This window comes from Aulostomus chinensis, chromosome 1 (assembly GCF_037954235.1).
Source record: "Aulostomus chinensis isolate RoL2024-O1b breed Wild chromosome 1, RoL_Achi_v1.0, whole genome shotgun sequence".
Taxonomy (NCBI): domain Eukaryota; kingdom Metazoa; phylum Chordata; class Actinopteri; order Syngnathiformes; family Aulostomidae; genus Aulostomus; species Aulostomus chinensis.
This window is the reverse complement of record NC_141320.1, coordinates 17,497,791-17,525,775: the sequence shown is the minus strand read 5'-3', so window position 1 is coordinate 17,525,775 and position 27,985 is coordinate 17,497,791. Positions and strand designations below refer to the sequence as shown.

The 27,985-nt window shown below is 42.6% G+C and overlaps 1 pseudogene; it reads left to right on the top strand.

Moving 5' to 3' along the window:
• The first annotated feature begins 124 nt into the window (after window positions 1–124).
• LOC147270603 (uncharacterized) lies at window positions 125–27,985 on the top strand (annotated as a pseudogene).

The window sequence follows — 27,985 nt, the reverse complement described above, 5'->3', positions numbered from 1 at the left end:
TGATGATGTCATCAGGGCTTTGACAGTAACTAGAATTCTGTCTTTGATCTCAGGAGGACATGAAAGAAACACAATTTAGAAAAGTATATGAGACCACGGCAGCATGATGGTTTAGTGGTCAGCAATGTGGCCTCACAGCAAGAAGGTTCTGGATTTGAGTCCAGGCTCGGGTGCAGAATCTGCATGTTCTCCCCGTGCATGCGTGGGTTCTCTCTGGGTACTCCAGCTTCTTCCCACCGTCCAAAGACATGTAATTTGGGATGAGGCTGATTGGACACTCTAAATTGACTGCAGATGTGAGTGTGAATGGTTTTGGCGACCTGTCCAGGGTGAACCCCACCTCTGGCCTGTAGATGCTGGGATAGGCTCCACCCCCCTCGACCATCAATGTAGGTCTTTTGTTAATTGCATGCCACATGAAATTATTAGTGGTCACTTTTCTAGCGACTGTCTCACAGTGGCAAGACAAGAACACTTCTACTTTTGATGATGACAGTTTGTTCAACACTAAACTTCATCCAGTACCATGTTGTCAAACACTGGAACCTCCACAGCACCTGAACAGGGACTTGAACCCTGGACCCTCACATTAAAAGTCTGATGCTCTACCGTCTGAGCTCCTCAGGCTCTTTCTACAGCATTGAGACAGGAACAGAAACACCTGTGAAGGTCAAACTGATGCTTTCTTGACTTGTTCAGTCCTCCATGTTAAAGTCCACCATGCTTTTGATTGGCTCTGATTCTCTGTGGCAAAATCCAACAAGAGGCTCCAAAAATGTCCTGAATGTCACAAGAATGCACAGGACAAGATGTTAGTTTCCTTCATGTCTGCAGTTCCTCCACTGGAAAGTAAAGTCAATGCTGCGCCTCTGCTGAAACCTGGGATCGGACCAGGGACCTTTAGATCTTCAGTCTAAGGCTCTCCCAACTGAGCTGGTTCAGTTCTGAGTGAGGGCCCTGCTTCTCTCATTTATAATCTCTTCCACTCTCACGAGAACTTAGAGAGGATTGGAGCTTCTGAAGTCCTGACACAAATGAAACCAGGGACTTTGAACTACACAGTGAAGGAGTTGATCATCAAGGTCGATGGCAGCTTCTTAAGTTCTAGCTTTGATCAAATATAAGAAATGTAAATGAATTCAACATTGATTGCATTTCCCTCCTTTCTTTGGTGCAAGGAACCGAGGACTGGAGCTCTAAGTTTTCCAGTTCCTACATCAGTGAATGGACTTTCTGTGCTGCAAGGAACCAAAGCTATGAAGGAAGATTACAGAGTTTGTCCTTGCAGGAGTCAGTGACTTAATAGTCTAACAAAGGGTTGAACCTGAATGAGACAGTCACCCTTCAACATGGGGCCATGGCAGAGTGAACCAAGAACACTACAATGGGGGTGAGAGTGGAGCCATGATGGATTCACAGTTCATCACCTCCACCATCATGTGGACCACTTGATCACCTCTCCCTCAACCTCTAAATAACTCATTCCCTGACCGTGAATCGAACCCGGGCCGCGGCGGTGAAAGCGCCAAATCCTAGCCACTAGACCATCAGGGACCACACCGAGCGCTCCAACAACAGAGACTATAGACAATGACTCAAGAACACAGGACTCTGTGGTCTCAGCTTGAGATGCAGAGGGTCCACCAAGACCACCAGACACCTCAGCCCCCTAAAGACAGTCCACCCCCAGGATCAGCTTCTATCACTCAGTGGTCCAGAACCATGATGAAGCCTGATCAGGAATGTGAGCAAAGCTCTTGGAACAGGCCTGCTGCCACCACAACTAAGATCCTGCAGGTCACAAGAAACTCCAGTGTCCAGCTGACAAGTGGACTTTCCTCTGATCTGTGGTGGTGCTGAGTTTAGCAAACATCTCCAACAAGAAGATGAAGGAGGCCATCAACTCCTCCAAGCTCAACATCTATACTGGCTTTACTGGGAGATCAGGAGGTCAAAGCAGATCTTCACCCTCCACCTCAGATGGTTTCTACTCACAGAGATGAGGGACCAGTTCAAACCAGCTCCCTGGAGCTCCCGTAAGCCATTGTCCCCCTCAGCTAACATCTGGATCTGGACCTGCACCGGTGCTGACTTGTGTCTTGAGTCCCCAGAGTTTGTTGAACCAGAGAAGCTTCAACTGGTGACGGTCGTACAACCAAGCGTGAAGGTGAGCCTGCATTGTCTGATCTGGAGCTAACAGGAATTAGCAAGTTAGCAACTGTTCTAGAGTTGCTGCTGAGTTGAATTTGAATTTATTTGTTGAAAGGTTCCAGTTTCTATGAGGTCAGGGAAGACTGGTGTGGATCTAAAGGTCCCTGGTTGGATTCCCACCTCTCACAGAGGACCTGATGCTTCACGTGAGCTGTGGGATTGGTCTTTACTGCTGAGACAGAAAGAATCCTCCCACATTGGCTTCTTTTAACTGTCAACATTGGTTTGGCTCATTTGAACATTTTCAAACCCTCGTTGCTCAGATTTTACATTAATTTGATCATGACTTTAGACACATGTTCTGTTTATTAATTAAATAATCACTTCAGTTATGAATTTAGTGAGTCAACCAGACTTGGTCAAAGATAAAAGTTACTCTGGTTATTATTCAGTTTCCAGTCAGTAGGGACACACACACACACACACGCACACACACACACACGCACACACACACGCACACACACGCACACACACGCACACACACACACACACACACACAGCCTGTCTTTGGTATAAAATGGTCTGTCACGTTCTCTCACGTTGGAAGATTTCTCTGACTCCATTGTGAATACAGAGACTCTTCATCTGCCACCTGAGTCTTGATCCACTGATTCCTCTGATCCACCTCTTTCTGCTCCAGCAAGGCTGACATGGATCAGGTGGGTCCATGTCATCCAATCAGGAGGTTTCTCCTCTCAGTTAATTTTCTTCATCCCAGTTTAGATTGATTCTTCTCAGCCTGATGAAGGAGCATCTGATCAGGTGTTTGACTGCTTGTTGGTTGTAATTCCATAGATTTTAATCTCAGATGTTACAGAATTAAGAATGCAATGGCAGTCCTGCCAAGTGACATCACTGACATGACAGGATGACCCAGTCATGTGACTGAAGGAGCTGAGAGCTTCTACACATCATTGTTGATGGTGTCTTCCACTGTAGTCAGCAGCCACAACTCCTCTATCAACACCTGTCAGAGACCTGCTGGAGGCCCCACTGAGGTTTGAACTGGGATCACTGGATTCAGAGTCCAGAGTGCTCACCATTCCACCATGGAACCATCAAAGATGAAACAAGTGAGACAAACTATGGCACTAAGCATGTACGAGGGACTGCAGTGGTTTTCTGGATCTAATTTCCACAAACAAATGATGATTTGGGGAAAGGTCTGACAAAGTCTGACAAACCTACCCTGATTTTTTCACAAACGAATGACGATTTTTAGACAGTAACACAGGGCTCTTATTTTGGAGGGCCATCAGGATGTGAAATATCCCAGACCTCTGAGATCAGAGCGTTCACTTTGATCTCAGGGTCCTGAATTTGGAGGTTCCTTCTTTGGTCTCCAAGTTCTAACTCCCATCTGACTGAATCCTTTTTTTCATGAACTCCTCAGACCCTGATGATGTCAGGAAGAAATCCAGACATTCAGTTCTCATCTCAGCTGTTCTGACTGAGACGTCAAGCAGTCAGGAAAAAAGTGTTACGACCCAAAGTGGGACCTTTACAGGAGCAAACAAAGTGTCTTTTTTCCTAAACTACTTGAGGAACTGGTTAAACCAGTAAAATATGCATTTCTGCGTGCAGACCAGTGGGGAGCCTGGGTGAGTGGAAGGATGTTTACCACCAACACAGAACCCAGACTTTAGTCATGTGATGAGATGGAGACTCTGATGATGAAGTTAATGGACAAAATGTGAATTGAAGGATGAACACAAATGGGTTTTTGAACCAAACACATTCCTTCAGTTGACTTTGATCCAACATTGAAGTTAGAGTTTGGTGGCTGCTCCATGTTGGAGGAAACCTGGCGATGTTGGACCGTCACAGGGAAGCTCCTTTGCCTCCTCTGCTGCCAGTTCAACCACTCACTCCCATCAGTGGAGAGCAGCTTCAACTGGGTTTGGAATGTACCACTGTGGATGCATAGGAATGTGGAGAAAATGTCCTTTGTCAGAAGTGGGATTTGAACCCATGCCTCCAGGAGAGACTGCGACCTGAACTCAGCGCCTTAGACCGCTCAGCCATCCTGACAGACACTTAGACGAAGACTGAATTAATTCACTGACAAAGTAGAATTTTTAATTGTTAACATTAAACACACTGTCTGAGTTCATGGCAGGAAGAAATGAACCAGAACATTTGAACCACATTGCATCTCTTGACCAGTTTGTTACATGGGACACCTTCCAGACAGGAAGGTCCTTCTGAGACTTGAACTGGGATCACTGGATCCAGAGTCCAGAGTGCTCACCATTCCACCATGGAACCAAACACAATGAGGAGGTTCTGCAGACTGAATTAATTCACTGACAAAGTAGAATTTTTGTTAACATTAAACACAGTCTGTGTTCATGGCAGGAAGAAATGAATGTGTGTGTGTGTGTGTGTGTGTGTGTGTGTGTGTGTGTGTGTGTGTGTGTGTGTGAAGTCACAACAAAAGTTCTCTCATGACTCTTTACTAGTAGAGCAGGTCCAGCACCAAACTCCTTCAATGAACCTCCACCCAACAATTCTCCACCAGCAAGCACATCCTGCAACAGTGGTGATGAAAACCTTCCTTTTAACAGGCAGGAACGTGGAGCAGATCCAGGATCAGTGGGGACGGCCTTCTGCTTTGACCGGTTTGGGGGAAAGAGAGCAGGAGAGCAGGGCAGAGACAAAGACAGAGAATGCTCTCCTAAAAAAAGGACTGTTCAGTCAATGGTAGAGCAGAGAGGAGCAGAGGAAGCGTGCTGGGCCCAGAACCCAGAGGTCGATGGATCAAAACCATCCTCTGCTAAAAGAACAAAATAAAATGAACCTGCATTTTAGAAATGTGTGTCTGTTAAAAAGAGGTTCATAAGGATTTTGTCTTCCTCCACAATCACCAACCATTGTGAGAGTTAACAACAGTCCACTTTCTGACTGAAGCAAAAGTAGACTTCAAAAGGTTTTTCTGATTCAACATAGCAGCTAAATTTCCATTTCCATTTCCTGAACAGGACAGGTTAAAAAAAAGGGAATGTCATGACTTCCTCTGTATATTAGAATATGAACGACTAAAAATGTTCATGCCCAGTTTAAAGTTAGAATTAAACTGAAAATACAAAAATCTCAGTGTTGTAAAATGTTTCAAACAAATTCTACTGTTGAACAGTGTTTCTAATGAAGTTGAATGTGCTCTCTTATACTTTCCTCTATTGTGTTTCTTTCATGTCCTCCTGAGATCAAAGACAGAATTCTAGGTACAAATAAATACACTATCAAAGCCCCCTGATGACATCATCATCAATTCTCTCTTTGATCTGGAGGCTCTTGCTTTAATCTTGGCTTTGATCTGACTAATGTTTCCTGACAGGTTGCTGTTTCCGCTCAAGAGCAACCAGTAGTTGATCCTATCAGACCAGTCTGATGAACGAAGCTTTTCACTTTACCAGTGGAATCACTGGGAAAAGAAACTCCTCCTGTCAGATGAAGGTTTCACTGTGATGAGGAGGGTTTGTTCAGATGATTCTGGAAGAATAAATCAAAACCTCATCATTGAACATGAACATTAATCACTGATGACTGTTTTAACTGAACCTACTGGATACTGTGGTGCCTGATGAGGAGACAACTTGGGTACAAAGTTGCAGAAGAGGGTTTTTGGAGGGAGATTTAGATGAGATGGTTTCCAAATCAAATCGGTTGTCACAAAGGAAAGTCTGCATTAAAACACTTATCAGTATCACTAAAGGAGGCAGAGGAGGAACAAAACATGTGGCACTCTGAGCAGGAGAGAGGAGGAAAAAAGGGAGAAGCCATCGTTAGCTTAGCGTGTTTACAAGGCAGAAAGACTGTTGCTTCCAGAATGATGGTCTTTTAAACTTCAGCCAAATAAAGCAAGTAGGTATTAATTTTTGGTGGGTAATTAGTCAACGAAATAAGGAATTAGCAGGGAGGATCACACTTTAGCTAGCACAATGAAGCAAGGCTCTACGTTCAGCAACACAGAAAAAGGAGTTGAGGTCACACGCTTCCTGCAACCAAGGTCAAAAATCCAGGACCAAGCCTCCTCCAGAATGAGGGGAGGGGTCAGGGGCAGTTTTCTGTGTTGTCTGCAAACTGAATTACAGTAAACCTGAACTTCCACTGTCAATGTATCCAATTGATGAATAATTGTTTGATGTATACATAGATAACTCGTAGTTATTGCACACACACACACACACACACACACACACACACACACACACACACACACACACACACAGAGTCCTACTGACTAACCCATGTTTTTCTTCACTTAAACCACCACTGGAGTATTGAAAGAGGTTGCATGAGACACCATCAACTTATATTTAAAAACCCCTGACTGCCTTTAATTCCCTCCTGGCTGCAGGAAATTAGACAGACCAGCCCCTAGAGTGGAGGTGAGACCACAATCATGCTCTACAATCAATATTTACATCAAACCAGCACCATCTCAATAACATAACCTGACTAAATATATACATGATTACAGACTACTACACCAACTCAATCATACATCCACATGCATAATCATTCAATGAACCTTGCCTGTGATTGTACCCCCTCCCCCATCTGGGAGCAAAGGTTTGCACCTACAGCTCTTAAGGCGCTTCCTTGGGCGACTCTCCCCTTTTGGCTCCACCCCCTTTAAGGAAACCACCAGGAAGAGGTGAGGACTGACGTGACGACTGAAACTGCCACATTTACATGAGACAAACTAGATCAACACAAAATACCAGGCCTTGCACAGAGATTACCACTGACTGACACTGGGGTCTTCATTTTCCACAGGCAGGATGGCCGGTCCCCCTGTGCTTCCCAGGTCCCTCCCTGGAACACATGGCATAGAAAATGTTTCACATGTTTGCTGATTCAATAAACCTGACCATTAACATGTGTGTGATCCTCTAATTTACATAAACTGTTAATACCAAGACAAATGCTACCTTCAATTAATCATTGATGTCATGGAAACCTTGGTCTCCATTACATTGGTCAACCAGAGAAGCTTCAACTGGTGACGCTCATTCAACCATGCATGAAGGTCAACGTCCATTAGCTCAAATGGTAGAGCGCTCGCTTAGCATGTGAGAGGTAGAGGGATCGATGCCCTCATTCTCCAGAATACTTTAACTTGTTCTGTTGATCAGAGGAGCTGCTGGGTGATGAATGCTCAACACTCCTTAAATGAATTTACACCCAACAATTCTTCATGAGCAAGCACATCCTAGCTTAGGCCCAACTTTTCTTGGCGCTCTCCCAGATGCATGGGAGCTGCTGGGGAAGCGCTAGTTAGGCCTAAGCTAGGAGCTAAGCTAAGTTGGTCTGCACCAGCTAGTGAGGGCTGGCTAGCTCTTGCAGCTTTTGGTGCAGAGCCGCTGCAGGTCCAATTCAACCTCGCTAAGCCTCACCTCCAACACAACAAGAAAACTACATTTAACACACTGATCAGTATCACTAAAGGAGGCAGAGGAGGAAGAAAACATGTGGCACCCTGAGCAGGAGAGAGGAGAACAAGAGGGAGAAGCCATCGTTAGCTTAGCGTGTTTACAAGGCAGAAAGACTGTTGCTACAAGAATGATGGTCTTTTAAACTTCAGCCAAATAAAGCAATTAGGTATTAATTTTTGGTGGGTAATTAGTCAACGAAATAAGGAATAAGCAGGGAGGATCACACTTTAGCGAGCACAATGAAGCAAGGCTCTACGTTCAGCAACACAGAAAAAGGAGTTGAGGTCACACGCTTCCTGCAACCAAGGTCAAAAATCCAGGACGGACGAATGGGAGGACAACAAAGACAAAGACACAAGAAACAGAGATAATAACCTTAAACTCCATAACAACCATAACACATATTGCCCACACACACACACACACACATTTTGTGAAACAACTCAGGAGTCATCAGGTGTTTTACTCAGAGGGATTCATTCATGATAAATGAGCATGGAGGAGACCCAGTAATCATCGACACAAGCGTCACATGAGCAGGTCACCACCCACTTTTATTGATTGGTTCTTGTAAGAATCACTCCTAACGCCATCAGGAGGTCATTTTTTTTCCTGCCCTGTCTCAACTGTTGGAGCACAACTACAGCCTGAACTCTGCCACTACCTTATCCCTCCCTAACAACCTCATACAGACCCACTATCTAGACTAACCTGACCCCCCTGACCCTCATCAGTCACTCCTAGTGCCTCACACTGGAGGGAATAGGAGCATCAGTGAGCTCTGACTGTTGGGATGCACATCCATGTGATGAAGAGCTGTTTTAAACAGGGAATCATTTGACCTCTTGACCTGTGTGGGCAGGTACAGAGGGACAATTCCATCATGAACAATAATATTACTAAACAAATGGGTCTTTAGCTTCTTTCTAAAGGTGTCCACAGTGTCCTCATGTCCAGTGGGAGAGCGTTCCAGAGTCTAGGAGCTGCAACCTGGAAGGTTCACTCTCCTTCAGTGAGGCTGAATCCCTGTGGTCAGGGAGGATAAGGGACCCCACAGGTATCACTAAAGTGCTTTAGACTGCAAAGCACTCAGCTAATCAAGCTAGGATCAACTGCTGTGGTGCTCAAGGTATCATCATATATAACAAACAAAGAAAACAGAGTTGAGGAAAAGCACACAAAGAAGAAACTGTGAACATAAACAGAGCATCTTCTACACCAGATGTCACACGGCTCAGTAGACCTCTGGTTTGACCCGCAGCAGGTTCCAGTCTCCAGGGTGCCCCCATCATTCTGCTTTTCAGTTGCAGGACATGCAGCAGAATCCCGTCGCTCCTCTGCAGAAGAACATATGAGAGCATCTGCTTGCTCTCCTCTGGCTGGACGTAGGGGAGAGTCTGCTTGCTCTCCTCTGGCTGGACGTAGGGGAGAGTCTGTTTGCTCTTCTCTGGCTGGACGTAGGGGAGAGTCTGTTTGCTCTTCTCTGGCTGGACGTAGGGGAGAGTCTGCTTGCTCTTCTCTGGCTGGACGTAGGGGAGAGTCTGTTTGCTCTTCTCTGGCTGGACGTAGGGGAGAGTCTGTTTGCTCTTCTCTGGCTGGACGTAGGGGAGAGTCTGTTTGCTCTTCTCTGGCTGGACGTAGGGGAGAGTCTGCTTGCTCTTCTCTGGCTGGACGTAGGGGAGAGTCTGCTTGCTCTTCTCTGGCTGGACATAGGGGAGAGTCTGTTTGCTCTTCTCTTGCTGGACGTAGGGGAGAGTCTGCTTGCTCTCCTCTGGCTGGACGTAGGGGAGAGTCTGCTTGCTCTTCTCTGGCTGGACGTAGGGGAGAGTCTGTTTGCTCTTCTCTGGCTGGACGTAGGGGAGAGTCTGCTTGCTCTTCAGAAGTTTGCTGGACCTTCACTTGAAGGTCATGATTTTCCTCTTTCAAACAGCTTTTTAAATCATGAAGATTTCCCAGGATTTCCCACTGAGCACTGCTCCTTTTCTTCTTTTGTGTTCTCACTGCACATAGAAGACTCTGAACTTCACCGTTCAGACTGCCAGTCTTTGTGGGGTCCTGGTCCTTCCTTGATTCAAGGTGGGCCAACTCAGCAGTGAAGGTGTCTGTCTCCTGAGATGCAGTAGAAACTCGTCTCCTCAAACATCCATTTTCTGCCTCTCTCCTCACTCTGGAACCTCAGCTGTTCACGAGTCGTCTTCTTCTCAGTGAGTTCTTCTCTCATTTTGTTCTTCTCTGCCTGGATGGAGTTGAGCTCACACTTGAGGTCACACTTCTCCTTGTAAACCATCTTCACCTCAAGCTGAAGATTGTGGACTTGTGTGTTCAGGTCTCTGATCTGAGTCTGGTTCTCCTCCCTCACAGATTCAAGGTTGCCCACCATGGCAGACATGTTCTCTTCCAGCTGATATGCAATAATCTTCTCTTGTCCAAGACTAGAAACCTGTCCCCACAAATTCTGGTTTTCTGTCCATCTCTTGTCACACAGAGACTGAAGCTGATCAAGTGCACTTTTCCTCTCAGTCAGGTCTTCCTCAAGACATTTCATCTCCACCTGTTCACTCTCCCTCAGAGACTGAACGTGGGTCAGCTCTTTTCTGAGCTCATTGTTCTCTCCATCAACCTTCCTCCCCTCATGCTGAAGACTGTGGACTGTTGCGTTCAGGTCTTCTATCTGAGTCTGGTTCTTGTCCTGGACCGTTTGGAGGTTGGCCACCACAGCAGTGAGGTTCTGGAGCTCCTGGATTGCTCTTTTATTCTCACGTTCAAGAGTAGAAACTTGTTTCCTCAAATTCTGGTTTTCTGCCTGTGTGTTGTCACACAGAGACTGAAGCTGCTCAAGTGCAGCTTTCTTCTCAGTCAGGTCCTCCTGCTCTGTCAGCCTTAGAGATGGAGGAGCAGGATCACATTGACCAGGATCATTCAGTGGATAAATACAGCTCCTACTGAGATCCACCAGATCTCTGAATGCTCCAACTACACAATCCAATGGAGTCATAGCCTTCTGTCCTGGGTTGATCTGAAGATCTTGAGCCAGACTAAATCTCCTGGAACTGTAAAGTGTTTAAAGACCAAAACTGCCCCAGAAATGTGGAGTCTGGATTCTTTTCTAGAATGTGATGGCAGTGACAGTCCTGCAGAGTGACATCACTGACATGACTGGATGACTTCAGTCACCTGACTGGATGACTTCAGTCACATGACTGGATGACCTCAGTCATGTGACTGGATGACTTCAGTCACATGACTGGATGACAGCGTAGATGCCAATGTAGAGGTTTGGGAAATAGTCTCTGAGAATCCAGCTTGAACCAACGCCCTCCTTGTTCTTCAAAAACCCAAACAGCGACCATCAGTCTCCCTCCAATCCTGTACTTGGTTCAGTGTTGCTTTTCCATTTTGCAGCAGTAGGGGTCGCTGTGATACCAGGTTCAGTTCAAGATTCCCAACTCCAGCTCATGTTGGTGACCTCAGTGGCAGGTAATATGGCGCTTCAGTGGATCATGTGATCAACTCATGTGTGTCCTCACTGCTCCACAGGTCTGTCAAATGTTCTGTAAAATAGTTGGACCCAGCAGAGCTGCTAGATTAGGAGTTGATGGAGTCGTTGCAGATACCAGGGTCCAAAGTCCAGCTTGAACCTGGTTTGTGCAGTTCTTTGTCAAGCTAGCAGCCATTCTTTTCACTGCCAAGCTAAAGTGACTTCTGTCAACAAAGGTCAACATACAAAAGGATATTTCTACTGTCAGTTCAAGATTTTGATCAAACTCCAAATTTTCTCCAAACTTTTCTCCAAATTTCCTGACTAAGATGGATTCCAAACCAAATCAGCTGTCACAAGAGAAAGTCTACATGTAAACACACACACACACACACACACACACACACACACACACACACACACACACACGCGTGTAGAAACATGATGTTCCGAATGTTTCACTGTCTGTGGTTGTCCATCTCTCCTTGCCTCTTCACTGTCATTGTCAGAACTCTGAGCAGTCTTCCTCTCCAGGTGATGTCTCTGAGTGATGATGATTGCTGTCTGTTCAACCAGCTTCATTTGTTGATATCTGAGAAGGACTGAAGACAGCAAAGTGTGCTGATTGGCCAACAACCCCTCACAGGTCAAAGGTCACTGCTCGGAGGCGGACCAGTTTACTGTAACAGTGGTGGCACCATCCACTGCTGGCGCTCTCTTCAGTGCTTCTTGTTTCTGCCCTTTGTGTGTGAGCTCCTAGAGCAGCTGGTCCGGCTCCTCCCCTTTTCTTTTCTATTCCTCTAATTTATTTTTTGATTTTCTATTTTTATAATTCATCATCGATCTCGGCTCACGGTCGCTACACTCTTGACCTCCTGTGAGCCTTGAAGAGAGAGAAGCCACCTTTGTGTCGGAGAAGAGCAGCTTAGTCCAGGCAGCCAGCAGCCTGAGACCAGAGGGTAGCCAATCAACGCGCTTCCCTTCTTCATCGAGCGAATCTCAGCGGGAGCCACGGTCGACGAGGTGGAGGCTTTGGAGGCCGTCCTCCCACCAGTTCGTTGGAGAGGCGTCGTACATCGATGGGAGAATCCAGCTGAGAACGTCAGCCGGTTACGTTGGTTTTCACCGATTCAGGCCTGGACTCCTGTCTCGCCGCCAAACTCCGCCTGACTCCGTAGAGCTGGTCAGCCTCCACTCAGTCCTCTTCATTTGGTTGGAGGTCACCATCGTTCATCCTACACACCTTTCCACCTGCCTCTTAGCCGTCTACTTGAAGCTCAGATAAATCCAGGCTAATTCATACCTGCTACTCAATATGGGCCTTAATTACTCTGCTGGAATTATCACTCTGTCTTAAGGGTTTTCTTAATTGTATTAAATCCTCTTTAATTTCCAAGAAGTCTTCCAACTCATTCATTCATGCAAGCCACTGATCCACAAGACCTCATTGATGAGCTTCAACCTGAGACTGATTGTTTCTCGTTGGACGAGACACCCATTCAATGAGACTCATTGTCAGTCCATTGAAATCTACTGGTGTTCCTGGTGAGTTGATTTAACAACATGAGCTGACAGAATCTACGTTCAGGTAGGAACCACCACATCCAGGGGTCTGGACCTTTGAGCAGGCAGAGCCATCAAAGTAGCAGACTAAGCTAGCAGACATTAGCATTGAGAAGAAACAGATACCTGAGCCTACTTTTGGGTCTGGTCAGGTGATGACACAATAATATGACATCATTGTCAGACTGACGCCTGCTCAACACTGACCAAACGCCGCCCTATTGCATTGTGGGAAATTTCTTCGAACCTCAAAATAATGCGACAGTGATGTCAGAAGAATTGGTAATGATCTCAAACTGATGGGACAGTGATGTTGTAAGAATTGCTAATGAACTCAAAATGATGCTAACAGTAATGTTGTGATAGTTGCGATAAACTCAAGTGATGCTTACAGCAATGTAGTAAGAGTTGCTACGAACCTCAAAATATTGCGACAGTGATGTCGTAAGAATTGCTATTGAACTCAAAATGATGCTAACAGTAACGTAGTGAAAGTTGCGAATAAACTCAGTGATGTTTACAGTAATGTAGTAAGTGTTTCGAACAACCTAAAAGTGATGCTGACAGTCATGTAGTAAGAGTTGCTACGAACCTCAAAATAATGCGATAGTGATGAAGTAAGAATTGTTAATGAACTCAAAATGATGCTAACAGTAATGGAGTGAAAGTTTCGAATAACCTCAAAGTGATGCTGACAGCCATGTGGTTTAAGTTGCGAGTAAATTAAAAATGATTCTGACAGTGATGTCGTAAGAATTGCTATTGAACTCAAAATGATGCTAACAGTAACGTCGTGAAAGTTGCGAATAAACTCAGTGATGTTTACAGTAATGTAGTAAGTGTTTGGAACAACGTCAAAGTGATGCTGACAGTCATGTAGTAAGAGTTGCCACTAACCTCAAAATGATGCTAACAGTAATGTAGTGATAGTTGCTAATAAACTCAGTGATGCTTACAGTAATGTAGTAAGAGTTTCGAACGACCTCAAAGTGATTCTGACAGTCATTTAGTAAAAGTTGCTACTAACCTCAAAAAAATGCGACAGTGATGTCAGAAGATTGGTAATGATCTCAAACTGATGGGACAGTGATGTCGTAAGAATTGCTAATGAACTCAAAATGATGCTAACAGTAATGTAGTGATAGTTGCTCATAATCTCAGTGATGCTTACAGTAATGTAGTAAGAGTTTCGAAGAACCTCAAAGTGATGCTGACAGTCATGTAGTAAGGGTTGCTACGAACCTCAATTTAATGCTACAGTGATGTCTTAAGAATTGCTAATAAACTCAAAATGATGCTAACAGTAATGGAGTGCAAGTTTCGAATAACCTCAAAGTGATGCTGACAGTCATGTAGTAAGAGTTGCTACGAACCTAAAAATAATGCGACAGTGATGTCAGAAGAATTGCTAAAGATCTCAAAATGATGCGACAGTGATTTAGTATGAATTGCTAATGAACTCAAAATGATGCTAACAGTAATGTAGTGATAGTTGCTCATAAACTCAGTGATGCTGACAGTCATGTAGTAAGAGTTGCTACGAACCTCAAAATAATGCTACAGTGATGTCGGAAGAATTGCTAAAGATCCCAAAATGATGCGACAGTGATTTAGTAAGAATTGCTAATGAACTCAAAATGATGCTAACAGTAATTTCGTGATGGTTGCTAATCAACTCAGTGATGCTTACAGTAATGTAGTAAGTGTTTCGAACAACCTCAAAGTGATGCTGACAGTCATGTAGTAAGAGTTGCTACGAACCTCAAAATAATGCGACAGTGATGTCAGAAGAATTGCTAAAGATCTCAAAATGAAGCGACAGTGATTTAGTAAGAATTGCTAATGAACTCAAAATGATGCTAACAGTAATGGAGTGAACATTTCGAACAACCTCAAAGTGATGCTGACAGTCATGTGGTTTGAGTTGCGAGTAAATTAAAAATGATGCTGACAGTGATGTCGAAAGAATTGCTATTGAACTCAAAACGATGCTAATAGTAATGTAGTGATAGTTGCTAATCAACTCAGTGATGCTTACAGTAATGTAGTAAGTGTTTCAAAAAACCTCAAAGTGATGCTGACAGTCATGTAGTAAGAGTTGCTACGAACCTCAAAATAATGCGACAGTGATGTCAGAAGAATTGCTAAAGATCTCAAAATGAAGCGACAGTGATTTAGTAAGAATTGCTAATGAACTAAAAATGATGTTAACAGTAATGGAGAAAACATTTCGAACAACCTCAAAGTGATGCTGACAGTCATGTGGTTTGAGTTGCGAGTAAATTAAAAATGATGCTGACAGTGATGTCGTAAGAATTGCTATTGAACTCAAAACGATGCTAATAGTAATGTAGTGATAGTTGCTAATCAACTCAGTGATGCTTACAGTAATGTAGTAAGTGTTTCGAAAAACCTCAAAGTGATGCTGACAGTCATGTAGTAAGAGTTGCTGCGAACCTCAAAATAATGCGACAGTGATGTCAGAAGAATTGCTAATGAACTCAAAATGATGCTAACAGTAATGCAGTGATAGTTGCTAATCAACTCAGTGATGCTTAAAGTAATGTAGTAAGTGTTTCGAACAACCTCAAAGTGATGCTGACAGTCATGTAGTAAGAGTTGCTACGAACCTCAAAATAATGCGACAGTGATGTCAGAAGAATTGCTAAAGATCTCAAAATGATGCGACAGTGATTTAGTGAGGAATTGCTAATGAGCTCAAAATGATGCTAACAGTAATGTAGTAAGTGTTTCGAACAACCTCAAAGTGATTCTGACAGTCATGTAGTAAGAGTTTCTATGAATCTCAAAATAATGCGACAGTGATGTCGGAAGAATCGCTAATGATCTCAAAATGATGCGACAGTGATGTAGTAAGAATTGCTAATGAACTCAAAAGGGTGCTAACAGTAATGGAGTGAAAGTTTCGAATAACCTCAAAGTGATGCTGACAGTCATGTAGTAGGAGTTGCTACTAACCTCAATTTAATGCTACAGTGATGTCGTAAGTATTGCTAATAAACTCAAAATGATGCTAACAGTAATGTTTTGATAATGGCTAAAAAACTCAAAGTGATGCTGACAGTAATGTAGTAGGAGTTTCTACGAACCTCAAAATAATGCGACAGTGATGTCAGATGAATTGCTAAAGATCTCAAAATGATGCGACAGTGATTTAGTAAGAATTGCTAAAAAACTCAAAATGATGCTAACAGTAATGGAGTGAACGTTTCGAACAACCTCAAAGTGATGCTGACAGTAATGTAGTAAGAGTTGCTACGAACCTCAAAAAAATGCCACAGTGAGGTCAGAAGAATTGCTTATGATCTCAAAATGATGCTACAGTGATTTAGTAAGAATTGCTAATGAACTCAAAATGATGCTAACATTAATGGAGTGAAAGTTTTGAATAACCTCAAAGTGATGCTGACAGTCATGTAGTAAGAGTTAATACGAACCTCAAATCTTGCGACAGTGATGTCGGAAGAATTGCGAATGATCTCAAAATGATGCGACAGTGATTTAGTAAGAATTGCTAATGAACTCAAAATGATGCTAACATTAATGGAGTGAAAGTTGCTAATAAACTCAAAGTGATGCTGACAGGAATGTAGTCAGAGTCGCTATGAACCTTTGAATAATGCAACAGTAATGTAGTAAGAGTTGCTACGAACATCAAAAAAATGCCACAGTGAGGTCAGAAGAATTGCTTATGATCTCAAAATGATGCTACAGTGATTTAGTAAGAATTGCTAATGAACTCAAAATGATGTTAACATTAATGGAGTGAAAGTTTTGAATAACCTCAAAGTGATGCTGACAGTCATGTAGTAAGAGTTAATACGAACCTCAAATATTGCGACAGTGATGTCGGAAGAATTGCGAATGATCTCAAAATGATGCGACAGTGATTTAGTAAGAATTGCTAATGAACTCAAAATGATGCTAACATTAATGGAGTGAAAGTTGCTAATAAACTCAAAGTGATGCTGACAGGAATGTAGTCAGAGTCGCTATGAACCTTTGAATAATGCAACAGTAATGTAGTAAGAGTTGCTACGAACATCAAAATAATGCGACAGTGATGCCAGAAGAAATGCTAATGATCTCAAAATGATGCGACAGTGATGTAGTAAGAATTGCTTATGAACTCAAAATGATGCTAACAGTAATGGAGTGAAACTTTCGAATAACCTCAAAGTGATGCTGACGGTCATGTACTAAGAGTTGCTACGAACCTCAAAATAATGCGACAGTAATGTAGAAAAAGTTGCTACGAAACTCAAAATATTGCGACAGTGATGTCAGATGAATTGCTATAGATCTCAAAATGATGCGACAGTGATTTAGTAAGAATTGGTATGAAACGCAAAATGATGCTAACAGTAATGGAGAGAACGTTTCGAACAACCTCAAAGTGATGCTGACACTAATGTAGTAAGAGTTGCTACGAACCTCAAAAAAATGCGACAGTGATGTCAGAAGAATTGCAAATGAACTCAAGATGATGCTAACAGTAATGTAGTGATAGTTGCTAATAAACTCAGTAATGCTTACAGTAATGTAGTAAGAGTTTCGAACAACCTCAAAGTGATGCTGACAGGAATGTAGTAAGTGTTTCGAACAACTTCAAAGTGATGCTGACAGTCATGTAGTAAGAGTTGCTACTGAACTCAATTTAATGCGACAGTGATGTCGTAAGAATTGCTAATGAACTCTAAATGACGCTAACAGTAATGGAGTGAAAGTTTCATATAACCTCAAAGTGATGCTGACAGTCATGTAGAAAGAGTTGCTACGAACCTCAAAATAATGAAACAGTAATGTAGTAAAAGTTGCTACGAACCTTAAAATATTGCGACAGTGATGTCGGAAGAATTGCTAATGAACTCAAAATGATGCTAACAGTAATGTAGTGATAGTTGCTAATCAACTCAGTGATGCTTACAGTAATGTAGTAAGTGTTTCGAACAACCTCAAAGTGATGCTGACAGTCATGTAGGAAGAGTTTCTACGAACCTCAAAATAATGCGACAGTGATGTCGGAAGAATTGCTAATGATCTCAAAATGATGCGACAGTGATGTAGTAAGAATTGCTAATGAACTCAAAATGACGCTAACAGTAATGGAGTGAAAGTTTCGAATAACCTCAAAGTGATGCTGACAGTCATGTAGAAAGAGTTGCTACGAACCTCAAAATAATGCGACAGTAATGTAGTAAGAGTTGCTACGAACCTCCGAATAATGCGACAGTGATGTCGGAAGAATTGCTAATGATCTCAAAATGATGCTACAGTGATGTAGTAAGAATTGCTAATGAACTCAAAATGATGCTAACAGTAATGGAGTGAAAGTTTCGAAAAACCTCAGAGTGATGCTGACAGTCATGTAGGAAGAGTTGCTACGAACCTCAAAATAATGCGACAGTTATTTCGTAAGAATTGCTAATAAACTCTAAATGATGCTAACAGTAATGTAGAGATAGTTGCTAATAAAGTCAGTGATGCTTCCAGTAATGTAGTAAGTGTTTCGAACAACCTAAAAGTGATGCTGACAGTCATGTAGTAACAGTTGCTACGAACCTCCAAATAATGCAACAGTGATGGTGGAAGAATTGCTAATGATCTTAAAATGATGCAACAGTGACGTAGTAAGCATTGTAATGAACTCAAAATGATGCTGACGTAATGGAGGAAGAGTTGAAAATAACCTAAAAATGCTGCAACAGTGATGTCGTAAGAATTGGTATGAAACTCAAAATGATGCTAACAGTAATGTAGTGATAGTTGCTAATAAACTCAGTGATGCTTACAATAATGGAGTGAAAGTTTTGAACAACCTCAAATTGATGCTGACAGTAATGTAGGAAGAGTTGCTACGAAAATTTAAATAATTTAACAGTAATGTAGTAAGAGTTGCTACGAACATCAAAATAATGCGACAGTGATGTCAGAAGAATTGCTAATGATCTCAAAATGATGCTAAAGAGATTTAGTAAGAATTGCTAATGATCTCAAAATGATGCTACAGAGATTTAGTAAGAATTGCTAATGAACTCAAAATGATGCTAACATTAATGGAGTGAAAGTTGGTAATAAACTCAAAGTGATGCTGACAGTAATGTAGTAAGAGTTGCGAATGAAATCAAAGTGATGCTGACAGTAATGTAGTGATAGTTGCTCATAAACTCAGTGATGCTTACAGTAATGTAGTAAGAGTTGCTACGAACCTCAAAATGATGCGACAGTGATTTAGTAAGAATTGCTAATGAAGTCAAAATGATGCTAAAAGTAATGTCGTAAGTGTTTCGAACAACCTCAAAATGATGCGACTGATGTAATAAGAATTGCTACGAATGTCAAAATAATGCAACAGTGATGTCAGAAGAATTGCTAAAGATCTCAAAATGATGCGACAGTGATTTAGTAAGAATTGCAAATGAACGCAAAATGATGCTAACAGTAATGGAGTGAACATTTCGAACAACCTCAAAGTGATGCTGACAGTCATGTGGTTTGAGTTGCGAGTAAATTAAAAATGATGCTGACAGTGATGTCGTAAGAATTGCTATTGAACTCAAAACGATGCTAACAGTAATGTAGTGATAGTTGCTAATCAACTAAGTGATGCTTACAGTAATGTAGTAAGTGTTTCGAAAAACCTCAAAGTGATGCTGACAGTCATGTTGTAAGAGTTGCTCCGAACCTCAAAATAATGCGACAGTGATGTCAGAAGAATTGCTAATGATCTCAAAATGATGCGACAGTGATGTAGTAAGAATTCCGAATGATCTCAAAATGATGCTACAGTGATTAAGTAAGAATTGCAAATGAACTCAAAATGATGCTAACATTAATGGAGTGAAAGTTGCTAATGAACTCAAAGTGATGCTGACAGTAATGTAGTAAGAGTTGCTACGAACCTTTAAATAATGCAACAGTCATGTAGTAAGAGTTGCTACGAACCTCAAAATAATGCCACAGTGATGTCAGAAGAATTGCTAAAGATCTCAAAATGATGCGACAGTGATTTAGTCAGAATTTCTAATGAACGAAAAATGATGCTAACAGTAATGTAGTAAGTGTTTCGAACAACCTCAAAGTGATGCTGACAGTCATGTAGTAAGAGTTGCTACGAACCTCAAAATAATGCAACAATAATGTAGTAAGAGTTGCTACGAACCTCAAAAGAATGCGACAGTGATGTCAGAAGAATTGCTAATGAACTCAAAATGATGCTAACAGTAATGGAGTGAACATTTCGAACAACCTCAAAGTGATGCTGACAGTCATGTGGTTTGAGTTGCGAGTAAATTAAAAATGATGCTGACAGTGATGTCGTAAGAATTGCTATTGAACTCAAAACGATGCTAACAGTAATGTCGTAAGTGTTTCGAACAACCTCCAAGTGATGCTGACAGTCATTTAGTAAGAGTTGCTACTAACCTCAAAATAATGTGACAGTTTTGTCAGAAAAATTGCTAATGATCTCAAAATGATGCCACAGTGATTTAGTAAGAATTGCTAATGAACTCAAAATGATGCTAACAGTAATGGAGTGAACGTTTCGAATAACCTCAAAGTGATGCTGACAGTCATGCAGTAAGAGTTTCTACGAACCTCAAAATAATGCGACAGTGATATCGGAAGAATGGCTAATGATCTCAAAATGATTCGACAGTGATGTAGTAAGAATTGGAAATGAACTCAAAAGGGTGCTAACAGTAATGGAGTGAAAGTTTCGAATAACCTCAAAGTGATGCTGACACACATGTGGTTTGAGTTGCGAGTAAATTAAAAATTATGCTGACAGTGATGTCGTAAGAATTGCTAATAAACTCAAAACAATGCTAACAGTAACGTAGTGATAGTTGCTTATAAACTCAGTGATGCTTACAGTAATGTAGTAAGTGTTTCGAACAACCTCAAAGTGATGCTGACAGTCATGTAGTAAGAATTGCTAATAACCTCAAAATCATGCGAAAGTAATGACGGAAGAATTGCTAATGAACTCAAAGTGATGCTGACAGTAATGTAGGAAGTGTTTCGAACAACCTCAAAGTAATGCTGACAATCATGTAGTAAGGGTTGCTACGAAGCTCAAAATAATGCGACAGCGATGTAGTAAGAATTGCTAATGATCTCAAAATGATGCGACAGTGATGTCGTAAGAATTGCTAAAGATCTCAAAATGATGCTAACAGTAATGGAGTGAAAGTTTCGAATAACCTCAAAGTGATGCTGAAAGTCATGTAGTAAGAGTTGCTACGAACTTCAAAATATTGCGACAGTGATGTCAGAAGAATTGCTAAAGATCTCAAAATGATGCGACAGTGATGTAGTAAGAATTGCTAATGAACTCAAAATGATGCAAAAATTAATGGAGTGAACGTTTCGAATAACATTAAAAGTGATGCTGACAATCATGTACTAAGAGTTGTTACGAACCTCAAAATAATGCGACAGACATGTCGGAAGAATTGCTATTGAACTCAAAACGATGCTTACAGTAACGTAGTGATAGTTGCTAATAAACTCAGTGATGCTTACAGTAATGTAGTAAGTGTTTCGAACAACCTCAAAGTGATGCTGACAGTCATGTAGTAAGAGTTGCTACTAACCTCAATTTAATGCTACAGTGATGTCGTAAGAATTGCTAATGAACTCAAAATGATGCTAACAGTAATGTAGTGATAGTTGCTAATAAACTCAAAGTGATGCTGACAGTAATGTAGTAAGAGTTGCTACGAACCTTAAAATAATGCAACAATAATGTAGTAAGAGTTGCTATGAACCTCAAAATAATGCGACAGTAATGTAGTAAAAGTTGCTACGAACCTCAAAATATTGAGACAGTGATGTCAGAAGAATTGCTTAAGATCTCAAAATGATGCGACAGTGATTTCGTAAGAATTGCTAATGAACTCAAAATGATGCTAACAGTAATGGAGTGAACGTTTCGAACAACCTCAAAGTGATGCTGACAGTCATGTACTAAGAATTGCTACGAACCTCAAAATAATGCGACAGTAATGTATTAAAAGTTGCTACGAACCTCAAAATATTGCGACAGTGATGTCGGAAGAATTGCTAATAAACTCAAAATGATGCTAAAAGTAATGTAGTGAGAGTTGCTACGAACCTTTAAATAATGCAACAGTAACGAAGTAAGAGTTGCTTCGAATATCAAAATAATGCGACAGTGATGTCAGAAGAATTGCTAATGATCTCAAAATGATGCGACACTGATGTAGTAAGAATGCTAATGAACTCAAAATGATGCTAACAACAAAGGAGTGAAAGTTTCGAATAACCTCAAAGTGATGCTGACAGTCATGTAGTAAGAGTTGCTACTAACCTCAATTTAATGCTACAGTGATGTGGTGAGAGTTGATAGTAATTTCAAAATCACGCTAAAGTGATGTAATGAGAGTTGCTACATACCTAAGAAATGATGCTAAAGTTATGTGGTGAGAGTTGCTACTTACCTAATAAATGATGCTACAGTGATGTGGTGAGAGTTGCTACGAACCTCAAAATGATGCTACAGTAATGTCGTGAGAGTTGCTACGATCCTCAAAATGATGCTAAAGTGATGTAATGAGAGTTGCGACAAACCTAAGAAGTGATGCTACAGTAATGTCGTGAGAGTTTCTACTTACCAAAGAAATGATGCTACAGTGATGTGGTGAGAGTTGCTTCGAACCTAAAAATGATGCTACAGTGATGTAATGAGAGTTGCTAGGAATCTCAAAATGATGCTCCAGTAATGTCGTGAGAGTTGTGACTATCCTCAAAATTATGCTACAGTGATGTCATGAGAGTTGCTACAAATGTCCAAATGATGCTAGAGTGATGTAATGAGAGTTGCTACAAACCTAAGAAATGATGCTACAGTGATGTGGTGAGAGTTGCCACGAATCTTAAAATGATGCTACAGTGATGTCGTGAGAGTTGCGACTATCCTCAAAATTATGCTAGAGTGATGTAATGAGAGTTGCTACAAACCTAAGAAATGATGCTACAGTGATGTGGTGAGAGTTGATAGTCATTTCAAAATCGCGCTGAAGTGATGAAATGAGAGTTGCTACTTACCTAAGAAATGATGCTACAGTGATGTGGTGAGAGTTGCTACGAACCTCAAACTGATACTTCCAGTAATGTCGTGAGAGTTGCTACTAACCTAAGAAATGATGCTACAGTCATATAATGAGAGTTGCTACAAATGTCAAAATGATGCAACAGTGATGTAGTGAGAGTTGATAGTAATTTCAAAATCACGCTAAAGAGATGTCGTGAGAGTTGCTACGATCCTCAAAATGATGCTCCAGCGATGTGGTGAGAGTTGATAGTAATTTCAAAATCACGCTAAAGTGATGTCTTGAGAGTTGCTACTTACCTAAGAAATGATGCTGCAGTGATGTGGTGAGAGTTGCAACGAATCTTAAAATGATGCTACAGTAATGTCGTGAGAGTTGCGACTATCCTCAAAATGATGCGACAGTGATGTAGTGAGAGTTGCTACTAATCTCAAAATGATGCTAGAGTGATGTAATGAGATTTGTTACAAACCTAAGAAATGATGCTACAGTGATGTCATGGGAGTTGCTACTGACCTAAGAAATGATGCTACAGTGATGTGGTGAGAGTTGCTACTAATCTCAAAATGAGGTGACAGTGATGTAGTGAGAGTTGATACTAACCTCAAAATGATGCTACAGTGATGTTATGACAGTTGCTACTAACCTAAGAAATGATGCTGACAGTGTTGTGGTGAGAGTTGATAGTAATTTCAAAATCATGCCAAAGTGATGTAATGAGAGTTGCTTCTAACCGAAGAAATGATGCTACAATGATGTAGGCAGAGTTGGTACGATGCTCAAACTGATGCTTCCAGTAATGTAGTGAGAGTTGCTACAAACCTCAAAATGATGCTACAGTGATGTCATGGGAGATGCTACTAACCTAAGAAATGATGTTACAGTGATGAAATGAGAGTTGCTACAAATGTCAAAATGATGCGACAGTGATGTAATGAGAGTTGCTACTATCCTCAAAATGAGGTGACAGTGATGTCGTGAGAGTTGCTACAAACCTCAAAATGATGCTGACAGTGATGTAGTAAGAGTTGCTAAAAACCACAAAATGATGCGACAGTGATGTAGTGAGAGTTGCTACTAACCTCAAAATGATGCGACAGTGATGTAATGAGAGTTGCTACTAACCTCAAAATGATGCGACAGTGATGTAGTGAGAGTTGCTACGAACCTCAAAATGATGCAGGGTGACTTTGTGGAAAGTCTTGCACTCCCAACACATTCATTCTCATGAATGCAGTGACAGGTCAGAGCCAAGGGAGCCTCCATGTCCATAGATGTCCACATGGCAGCTGGACTTCCTTTTTCACTCCTTCCCGTTCCTCCTGGTACTTTTTGGCCACCGTTTGTTTGATGGTCTGAAAATGACACCCAGAGTAAATCAATACATTGAAATGAGAGATGACATAAACTGGAGATATCAACTACTGCTTTAGATCATTTCCACACAAACCTTTCTGGTTGGCAAACATATGAGGCTCAAGGACCTGAACCAGTTCCCTGAACCCTTCCCTCTCAACAGTGCTGAGGGGCTGGCAGTCCTTCAGGATCAAATTCAGCAGAGCCTCATCCAGCATCTGCTTCCTGGAAGCTGGATGGTTAAAGATGAAGGAGAGAAGAAATAAATAGGAATTAATGATCAATGAAGCAACTGTGAGTCAGTTGGAGAGTGGCTGTATACCTGAGTTCATCCTGGTGGATCTGGGACTTCATTCTCATGCCTGGCCCCATCATGCCTCAGCACTGAAGAGGTGCTTTTGTTGAGATGAGACGCTTCTGTCCAACAAATGCCACATTCAACCTGCAGAAAAGAAAATGAGTACTCAGCTAAAAGTTCCTTTCTTCATGGTGACTGGTGTTTCTTAGTCTGAGACCACCAGGTTTCCAATGAGGTGTATCGGATACGTTGTTGTGTGCCGCTGAAATCCGTCCAATTCCGGCGTTGTTTCCTGATGAAATATGTTTGCCTTAAAGCTCATTAAAGTGTTGAACCACAATATCGTTCACCATAACTGAGTCAACTTCAAGATAACCTACTTCTACATTCCAGTCCCGGCTGCTCCTGTTCTGCTGCAGTCCAGAAAACAACAACCCGATACAATTGGCGCTCCTTCCCACAGCTCCGGCCCGGATCCGCATGGTTCCGCTGACTGACTGTGAGACGCGCTCCCTCCAGAGTGGCACAGCCCGATGGGGGTCCTTATCTGGCACGGGGGCGTAAAACAGGTGAGATTGGAAAGCCTGGTTTATTCTGAGTCGAGGGAACGCGTTGCTCTGCAATTCACCGCCAAGCCGCTAGGGGGTGTGGCTTTGTCTTTGTATTGTTTACGGGCTCTTGTCGGATTCCTTGGTTTTCTTCCGGTCACAGACAACAATTGTTGGCCATTTGTCAGTCTTTGTAGTGCCGCCAATAATCCTTTCTTCAGCTTGGTCCATTTTTTCTTGGAGCTTTCACCTCAGAAACTTTGAAAATGGCGGTGTTGTTGTGCTGCGACTGAACCGGAAATGACGTTTTGAGCGGACAAATCACAGTCCTCAACGTTGTCGTCACCACGCGTCGACGTGTCACGGAGGCAGGATTTTGTTGGGGTCTGCGTCGACGCGACGCAGAAGCATAAATCAGGCTTTAGTGGTTTAGAATCTAACGCCAAACCGGAGAACCAGGGTTTGAATCAGTCACGTGGTCACTGCCGGTCGGCGAGGCTTTGGACGTCACTAAATACGTTATCAATACGCGTTTTTCAAAACGAAATCCTGGATCACTCCACTCATCACTACCGCTGCTACCAGGTTAGCGAGTCTGGAGTGGCACAGAGAACAGAGCTTGGACTCTGCTCGTTTTGAAGAAGAAGAAGAAGAAGAAGAAAAGAAGCGGAAGGCCTCGGTCTTTGTCTCCTGAAGGCTGAGTGGCGCCGGTAGAACCTCAACATGTGCGCCGCGCAGCTGCTGCGGGTGTCGTTCCAGGAGCGGATCCTCGCTGCCGCTGAAGACTTCCTGCTGCAGCTGGGAGAAGGAGACTCAGCGGCTGGAGTCCCGGTGCTGAGAGCGCTGCTCACCGAGCGGCTGGCGGCGGCCGCGGAGCAGATCGGGGCTCTGCTGGAGGAAACCGTGGCGGAGTACGAGCGGGAGAACCGCCAGCAGAGGTTGCTGCTCGATGCCGTGGTGAAGCCCCTAGTCCGGCTGGACAGAGCAGGTGAGTCCCCCCCACACTGACCAGGAGAAGGTGTTGTGTCGCTCCCAGCAGCATCAACCGATAGCGATGTCTGTCTGTTTATGCCACTGTGACGCTCATTAAATGTCGGTCACATTTTATGTTATTTTGATTATTTTTTAATGTTATTTCTGTCCCATGTAAAATGGGAGAGTTTTGTCATTCCGCCAGCAGGGGGCAGTGTCGCGGGCTGCTTCTCCCGGTGAACGCCGGTTTCCTTCCCCAGTCTTCACGGAGAAGCTGAACAGAGCAGACGCGTCTCACCGATTGTCTTAATTATCCTGTTTTACAGGAAACATCATCTGCACACAGAGTCTCAATCTGAGACCTGTAACACCACCGCCTCAAAAAATCACATCTTTGTGTTTGGTCCTTTTTGGCTCCTCATAACCACTGCAGGCAGGTTCCTCCTCCTCTTCATCAAACTAAGGATCGTTCCAGGCTCACTAATGAGCCCCTCCACTCCATTCAGGCCCAGGTTTAAAATCCTGTCAGCTCAATTCTCTCAGTGAGCAAAGAAGTGGAGGAGCAGAACACAAGAGGGGAAGGAAGTCAAGGGTTCACCTGTTGAGGGATTTCCTCTTTGTGAGATTGAGACTGAGTCAAGATGTGAGACAGGACAAGAGAAACTCAAGCTTTGGCTCCTTTGTTATTTTTCTGAAATGGAGCACTTGATTTGAACATGCACAGTTTAATTAATATTCTCTTATTTTGAAATGCAGCCCTACTTTTATTAGTCAATGAGACACCATCATACACATCTGCAGTCATTCAAGTATGTTCAGTTTGAAGTTACGTGATAACAGATCGTAGTTGAGTTCTGTTTCTGTCTGTTGCTCCGCTGTTTCAGAGTCAAATGAAGAGATTTCTGATGTTGCTGTTTGTGTCCTGCAGATGTGGAGCAGCTGCTGGTGATTAAAGAAGAGGTTCCCCCTGAGCTGCAGGACCCAGAGCCCCCCCACATTAAAGAGGAGTGGGAGGAGCTCTGGACCAGTGAGGAGGGAGGGCAGCTTCAAGGGCAGCAGGAGGCTGATATCACCACGTTCTCCTTCACTCTGGTCCCTGTGAAGAGTGAAGGGAACGAAGAGAAACCTCAGTTCCCACAGCTTCATCAGAGTCTAACTGAGGAGAACTTGAAAGAAGAGTCTCTGAGCAGCAGCCCAGTTCATCCTCTGAAAACAGAAGCTGATGGAGAAGAGAGTGGGGGACCAGAACCAGCCAGCAAGGTATGATCCAGATCCACTTGTACAACCCCAGACTGAAGACCAGATGTCAGACTCTTCTGAGGCTGAGACTGAAGTCAGGAAGGATGAGCGTCCCTTTAGGTGCTCAACATGCAGTAAAGGTTACAAAAATAGTTTGGATAAACACATGAGAACACACACTGGGGAGAAACCATTCTCATGCTGAGTTTGTGGCAAAAGATTTTCAGAAAAGGCATATCTGAAAAGTCACATGAGAACACATACTGGGGAGAAACCATTTTCCTGTTCTATTTGTGGCAAAACATTCTCACTTAAAGGACATCTGAAAACACACACGTACATTCACACTGGGGAGAAACCAGTCCCCTGCCCTGTCTGTGGCAAAAGGTTCTCAGAAAAAGGACAACTAACAAGACACATGAGAACGCACACAGGGGAGAAACCATACCCCTGCTCAGTTTGTGGCAAAAGATTTTCCAGAAAGGGGGATCTGAAAATACACACAAGAACGCACACAGGGAAGAAACCTTTCCCCTGCTCAGTTTGTGGCACAAGATTTACCAAAAAGGGGGATCTGAAAAGACACAAAAGAACACACACTGAGGAGAAACCATTCCCCTGCTCGGTATGTGGCAAAAGATTTTTAGATAAGAGACACCTGAAAACACACATGAGAACACACCCTTGAAATAAACCATTTGTCACAATGTCGCTCTGAAGCCGTAACCAGAGTGAGAGTTGCATGTTGAAGTCCAACTGAAGAATTCATTTAACAAAAA